At 33.9% G+C, this 8296-nt stretch overlaps 2 non-coding genes across 2 annotated transcripts; both read right to left on the bottom strand.

The window, feature by feature from the left end:
* Positions 1 to 1228: 1228 nt before the first annotated feature.
* On the bottom strand, positions 1229 to 5890 carry PVVCY_1204700. Its single transcript, XR_552299.2, has one exon. It is a non-coding gene; the product is annotated as a ribosomal RNA (ribosomal RNA).
* Positions 5891 to 6254: 364 nt separating this feature from the next.
* Positions 6255 to 8296, bottom strand: PVVCY_1204690. The gene has a single exon (XR_552291.2). It is a non-coding gene; the product is annotated as a ribosomal RNA (ribosomal RNA).

The raw sequence follows: 8296 nt of genomic DNA, 5'->3' as shown, positions 1-8296 counted from the left end.
TTTAAGACACCTGTAATTTATTTACTCATAAAATATATAAATTTGTTTATGCATCAATAATGTTAGCATATAACAAGTTTAAAAATGTACCTCTTTATATATTATATGTAATATTTTTATTATTTTGAATTTATAATATTGTCTGTACGTATTTTTCTTTTACATTTAAATCGTAAACAGTATGATGTGTTCATATAATAACTTTTAAATTGGTTTCAAAATGAAAAAACTCAATAAATAATTAAATTCTTGTTCATTAAAATTATTTTAAAATTTACGGCAACTTAAAAATGTGTTTACAACTTAAAATTACTTCAAGTTGTTTTCAAAAAAATGAAAAAGAGGAATCCCAAACAATCACCAAACACGAAATAAATGCAAGTAATAATAATGTAATATATGTGTAAATGCAAAAAATGTGTTTCTACGATATGTCCATATAATATAATGGAAAATATATTTTCAATTTATAACCTAGTTTATACAATAATCGGAATTAAACATTGCGTAATTATACCGGCGCCGCAATAATTTTAATCTTATTATTTCCCAATCAAAAGGGCTTCTTATCTTTATATAAGAGAAATAATCATATTTGTAAATATTTCACCAAGTTAAAGTAAAAAAATGGCAAATCATATTATTTCCTCTTATTTTTAAATCTCAAATATATATGTAAAATTTAATTTTCTCTTTTATAATTTTGAACAATTTCTGACAATATTCATACAAAATTATTTTTATTACTCATTTGCTTAAAAAGAAAGTAAGGGCTTATAATTACATAAAAAAATTATAATAATAACCCCTCTCTTGCCTATAAAATACATTATGATATATTTTATAGTGCAAACATTTCATTCATATTGAAGTAATGTGATGAACATACCCAATTCAACAAAAACATAACATAAACTTCCTCCCTCCTCTCTCTCTATAGCAACCTATAAAAACCATATAAAAAAAGCAAGTCAAACGTCACGCCCCCGGGTAAATAAATGTTTTATTTATTAATTTGTTATCTTTTATTATATTCGTAATATTTATATAACAACATTTTGAATTAACAGTAATAAAAAAAATATTAAAATAATATATATGGAAAAATTTCCCCCCTATAAAAGTTTTTACATAATTACAATAAGAAGAATATCAATAACCTATAATATATTATATTAGTCATATATTAAAATGTAAAGAGTTTATTTGCTTATTTTCTCTTTTTCTTACAAGAAATTTTTGTCACTATTAAAAATTTTATAAAATATATATGTAAATGCTTTTACTATAAAATATATCATTACATATAATATATATATAAAAGAACATAATTTTATATATTAAACCTATAAAACCTTATTATTCATTAGTAATATATATATAATATTTAAGAGAAGAAATTTAAAGTATTTAAATAATTAGTTAAAATTTTTTCCTAGCCAATAATTATGGCGATAATATGATAAACAAACATATATATTATGAAAAAGCATGTCACAAAAAAATAAACACAATAATTGTCATAAAGTAAAAATTTGATATTTTAAAATTGTTAAGGTTATATAAAAAATGTTAATTTTAAAAGGTACAAATTTATATACCAATTAAAACTACATTTTTTATATAGTAATATTTTAGATAATTTATATATAATTATAAATAGTTTTTATTTATAATTAAATATAAAAAGAACACTTTACCACAGAGGATAAGCCTCAACAGATCGTAAAACAAAGTTTACTTTCATGTTTACAGCACCCCGAGGCCAAAAAGTCGTCTACAGTTTGTGTAATTCATCTTTGTTGTTAATTACAGTAACCAAAAGGAGGCAAGCCTCCAAATGGCAATGGGATTAATTGTATAACAGAAGTTATACATATAGCTTCGCTTTTACATCAGCAGTAAAAGTTGAAACAAAGAAGAACGAAATAGTATTGTTTAATCAGCATGGGTTCTGGCTTAAGAGGCGTTCAGCCATTATCCAACAGACTTAGCTTCGCAACACTGGTTTGTCAACCAATTGCTGTACCAATTGTCTGAACCAACTAATCCTCTCGTACCAAGTTGGATTACTGTCACAATACATTATATATAATAATAAATTCATCAGTAGGGTAAAACTAACCTGTCTCACGACGGTCTAAACCCAGCTCACGTTCCCTATTAGCGGGTGAACAATCCGACACTTTGAGACTTCTGCGTCCCAATGATAGGAAGAGCCGACATCGAAGGATCAAAAAGCTACGTCGCTAGGAGCGCTTGGCAGCCACAAGCCAGTTATCCCTGTGGTAACTTTTCAGACACCTCTATATGCACAGTAGGGAGCAAGTCCCGTCATTTTGCAAATATAAAGGATCGATAGGCCACGCTTTCACGTTTTCTACTTTTTCTGAAAATAGAAATCAAACAAGCTTTTCCCCTTTTAGTCTACAAGAGATTTCTGTTCTCTTTGAGCTTGTCTTTGGACATCTGCGTTATTGTTTAACAGATGTACCGCCCCAGTCAAACTCCCCACCTGGCTATGTCTCCATAGAAGCGGGAGAGAAATGAGGCCCGGGGGGCCTCATCAAACTCAAATAATATCAGATACGCGCGACCAGCAAACTGGCAAACGTAAATATATTTCCCTATAAATAGATAAGTAAAACAACTTTAAAAGTAGTGGTATTTCACTGTCGCAAAAATATATTTCAATCTCTGCTCCCACTTATGCTACACCTCTTAAGTCGTTTCACAAAGCCAGACTAGAGTAAAGCTCAACAGGGTCTTCTTTCCCCGCTGATTTGGCCAAGCCCGTTCCCTTGGCTGTGGTTTCGCTAGATAGCAAGTAGGGACAGTGGGAATCTCGTTAATCCATTCATGCGCGTCACTAATTAGATGACGAGGCATTTGGCTACCTTAAGAGAGTCATAGTTACTCCCGCCGTTTACCTGCGCTTGATTGAATTTCATCAAGTTGACATTCAAAGCACTGGGCAGAAATCACATTGTGTTAATACCATTTGTGGCTTTCACAATGCTATGTTTTAATTAAACAGTCGGATTCCCCTTGTCCGTTTCAGTTCTGAGTTAACATGTTAGAGCCATTTGGAAATCACCGAAGTAATAACCAAACAGCGGCGAGTAGAGGGATAGAATAAAAAAAACATGAGGATAACGAAATAAGATAAAAACACCTTGGCGAACCAAGGTGCTTTCCTTATAACATTTTCCAAACGTTAATTTAAACTTCTCTACTCAAATGTCCTCAGAGCCAATCCTTTTCCCGAAGTTACGGATCTATTTTGCCGACTTCCCTTACTTACTTTTTTCTATTTAACCAGAGGCTGTTAACCTAGGAGACCTGATGCGGTTGTTGGTACGCTCATACAAGTAAATCAGGGCGGCAAGAAGCAAGTAAACTCACCTCTTGCTGTTCCCTCCTTTTTTCAAGGGTAGTCCTTACGGCTTCGGATAATCCATAAAAATGAATTACTATTACTCAAAACGGGGAATCATGAAAAAGGCGGATTGCTCCGCCCATAACAGATTACCCCGAATTGGATTCATCAAACCTCTTCTCCAACTAAATTGATTCCGAGGTCGGATATAAAGTTAAAGTGCAAAGAAAACGCACCCCGAGTGTAAGACCTACGTAAAGGAGTTCATTTATATATATGTTACCATCTCCAATACCCAAATTACTATCGGCACAGGAATATCAACCTGTTTCCCTTTCGGGACGGGGAGAGTGGCCGCGGTTGCCCGCGGCATCAAAACCCCATTTAACGCATTTCAGCTTTCCCTTAGGAGCGGCTAACTCTTGTACAATCACAGTTGACAAGAAACCCTTCTCCACTTCAGTCTTCAAAGTTCTCATTTGAATAATTGCTACTTCCACCAAGATCTGCACTAGGGATATGTTCCACAATAGCTCACGCATATTGCTTCTACACAAACCCCACGATTTTCTACTCATAGAAAGGTTTAAAAAAAGATTAATTGGGGCGAACCACAATTAAACTTTAAATCTCTTTCTATGGCTTGGTATCGGTAATCCGCTTTAGCGCCATCCATTTTCAGGGCTAGTTCATTCGGTAGGTGAGTTGTTACACACTCCTTAGCGGATTTCGACTTCCATGACCACCGTCCTACTGTCATTATGAACCAACACCTTTTATGGGATCTCATGAGCGAATATTTAGGCACCTTATCCAAGCGTTAGGAGCATCCCTCATCGCCAGTTCTGCTTACCAAAAATGGCCCACTTGGAGTTATTTTATTTATAGGTGGGAAAAATACAGTTAAGATATTAATCCCTTATTACGTATTGGGAGTTTGAGAATAGGTCAAGGAAAACGATTTCCCTGATTCCTCTAATCATTATCTCTACCTCGTAAAACTATATTAATCAACTCCAGCGATCCTGAGAGATCTTTCGAAAATAACCAGCTAATAGGCCTTTCGATTAGTCTTTCGCCCCTAAACGTGATTGAAATGAACGATTTGCACGTCAGTATCAATTCGATCTTCCATCAGACTTTCGTCTGACTTCAATCTCATCACGCTTAGTTCAAAGCCTCTCGGGTCCTAACAAATATACTCATACTCAATTAAGCATAATCGCCAACCGGCATGGTATGCATAATAGGGAAGCACCCTAAAATTCTACCAATTAATTACATTAATTACGCGTACATTAAGAATTTTCATTCTTTGTTATAGTTAAACATATATACGCTCGCACATTTGTTAGACTCCTTGGTCCGTGTTTCAAGACGAGTGGGTTAAGAAAGTACTTTTTAGAAGCAACGTAAATGAGCGGGGCATTGCCCCGCCATTGGGTTCCTCAGTAAATGTAACAAGCAAGAATAGTTAGTTCTACAACCATATTAGCGGAAGCAGATAGGAAATCTTTGCATGAGCAAAAATAACTGTTTAACTATAATGCAAATGTTAAATTTCACTGATGCTCCTTTTAATAAGATAGGAATTAAAACGTGCTCGAAGAGCAGAGAAATTAAATCCCATCTTACGTTATTTCTCTCTCAATCCGTTCCATCTTAACGATTTCAGGTACTATTTAAGCCTCATTCCTGAGTACTATTTCATCTTTCCCTCACGGTACTTGTTTGCTATCGGTCTCCTACAAATATTTAGCTTTATGTGAAATGTATCACACGCATTTGTGCTCCAATCTCAAAGAACACGACTCTACAGGGAAAATTCCACCTATAATTGTAGGGAACTACGGGCCTTTCACCCTCTAAGGAATAGTATTCCTACTCATTTCGTACCCAACAAAAGCATAGGGAGGAATAATCCCCAACCAGACAATTCCACACCATAGTTTTCACCATGAAGCGGATTTTCCTTTTGAGCTTTTCCTTGTTCACTCGCCGTTACTAAAGGAATCATTGTTATTTTCTTTTCTTCCGCTTAATTATATGCTTAAATTCGGCGGATATGCCCTCCCAGCATAATACAATATTATTATATATATACGAATATAAATACCTTTTTTCATCAAATCCATATTTCAAGCATAAATAAAACCAAATAATAATATAAATTATAATTTAGGTTTTGAAAATATTAATTTTCGGCGAAATAATCTATTACAATTATTTCTCTTTTTCTATTGTTAAACAATTGAAAAAGTTATGCTGAGAAATACTTCCTCTTTTCAGAAAAAATTAGAAAAAACATAATTCTTTCTAAATAATATTTATATACAAATATAAATATAATAAAATATACTTATGAGGGAGTGCCACTATTCCTCGAAAGAGGAATTGGCGTAGTTTACATTCAGCGGTCCGATGATTCACAGTCATTGCAATTTTCATTGCTTATCGCACTTTGCTGCGGCCTTCATCGCTGTAGGAACCAAGACATCCATCGTTAAGATTGTGCTAAATAATATTTTTTTATATAATACAATTATATATATTAAATACAGATAATATATATTAAATTGTTTTATATTAAAAAAATAAACACAAAATTTAAATAAAAAAAAAAAACATGCAAAAAATTGATTGTTAAGACTTGTTAGTATGTAATTTTTATTATAAATACTAAATACATATAAATTAACTCACTATATATACAAAAGTACATATAATAAATTAATTATACATATTTAATATTTATAACAAAAATACATACAAGATTCATATATTGTTAAAATTACTAATTTAATAATAATAGTATAAATACAATTATTATTAATTTAATAACTAACAATACATAAATCTTTTTTTGGTGTAATAATAATGATCCTTCCGCAGGTTCACCTACGGAAACCTTGTTACGACTTCTCCTTCCTTTAAAAGATAGGATTTACGGTCCTTCCAAAAAAATAAAAATAAAATTCCTATTTTCTTGTCCAAACAATTCATCATATCTTTCAATCGGTAGGAGCGACGGGCGGTGTGTACAAAGGGCAGGGACGTAGTCAGCACAATCTGATGAATCATGCTTACTAGGCATTCCTCGTTCAAGATTAATAATTGCAATAATCTATCCCCATCACGATATGTATTGATAAAGATTACCTACACTTTTCAGTGGAGGAAAAATATATCGCGCCCAGGCATGACCCAGGCGCAAATATAAATTTAAGCACTCGTTTTACATATCAGTGTAGCACGCGTGCAGCCTAGTATATCTAAGGACATCACAGACCTGTTGTTGCCTTAAACTTCCTTGTGTTAGACACACATCGTTCCTCTAAGAAGCATTAAATAAAGCGAATACATCCTTACCAGAAGAGAGGCATGTCGTAAATGCGAGAAGCATAGCAAAAGAGCAAAAGGTAAACCAATTGATTAAGCTATGTTCGCATAAACGTCAAAACCAATCCCCCGATAGAGGATATAGCGTACTCGCCGCTAATTAGCAGGTTAAGATCTCGTTCGTTATCGGAATTAACCAGACAAATCATATTCACGAACTAAAAACGGCCATGCATCACCATCCAAGAAATCAAGAAAGAGCTATTAATCTGTCAATCCTACTCTTGTCTTAAACTAGTGAGTTTCCCCGTGTTGAGTCAAATTAAGCCGCAAGCTCCACGCCTGGTGGTGCCCTTCCGTCAATTCTTTTAACTTTCTCGCTTGCGCGAATACTCGCCCCAGAACCCAAAGACTTTGATTTCTCATAAGGTACTGAAGGAAGCAATCTAAGGAATCCCCGGAGGGAAACCTTATTTAAAAATTTTCATCCAAAACCTAGTCGGCATAGTTTATGGTTAAGATTACGACGGTATCTGATCGTCTTCACTCCCTTAACTTTCGTTCTTGATTAATGGAAGTATTTTAGGCAAATGCTTTCGCAGTTGTTTGTCTCCAGAAAATCTAAGAATTTCACCTCTGACATCTGAATACAAATGCCCCCAAGCTACTCCTATTAATCGTAACTAAGCCAAAATAAGAAAAAAGAACAAATTTGACTTGTTCAATTTTGTTATTCCATGCTATAGTATTCAAACGCGAAAACGCTTTAAATGTTTGCTTTGAACACTCTAATTTACTCAAAGTAACGAGAAACCCAGTGATTGCTCAAAGGGTTCTCAAAGGGCCGGTAATTAAAAGAACTGCAACGAGGCATAGAGATATCGAGGCAGAGCCAAGTTCTCGCCAAGTGAGTTGCTTAAAATAATGATACCCTTGAAGTTCAACTACGAGCGTTTTAACTGCAACAATTTTAATATACGCTATTGGAGCTGGAATTACCGCGGCTGCTGGCACCAGACTTGCCCTCCAATTGATTTTTGGGAAGGTTTTAAATTCCCATCATTCCAATTATAAAACCAAAATTTGGCCTTATATTGTTATTTCTTGTCACTACCTCTCTTATTTAGAATTGGGTAATTTACGCGCCTGCTGCCTTCCTTAGATGTGGTAGCTATTTCTCAGGCTCCCTCTCCGGAATCGAACTCTAATTCCCCGTTACCCGTCATAGCCATGTTAGGCCAATACCCTAACATCAAAAGCTGATAGGTCAGAAACTCGATTGATACACACTAAATATAGTAAATATATTATGTGTTACTTCTTTGTTATAATTCCTTTAATTAAAAAATTTTCTTATAAGGCTTAACAAATACATGCAGATACTCCGGGGAGTAAAAGCACTTAAAGCAAGTATTAGCTACAGCTTTTCCGTAGTTATCCTTATAATAAAATGTCAAGTAGATTATAACTGTTTTAATGAGCCGTTCGCAGTTTCTACATATAAAATATGCATATACTTTCACTTGCATGGCTTAATCTTTGAGACAAGCATATGACTACTGGCAAGATCAACCAGGT

This window comes from Plasmodium vinckei (genome assembly GCF_900681995.1).
Source record: "Plasmodium vinckei vinckei genome assembly, chromosome: PVVCY_12".
Lineage (NCBI taxonomy): Eukaryota > Apicomplexa > Aconoidasida > Haemosporida > Plasmodiidae > Plasmodium > Plasmodium vinckei.
The sequence above is the reverse complement of the archived record's forward strand: the minus strand, read 5'-3'. Positions and strand labels throughout refer to the sequence as shown.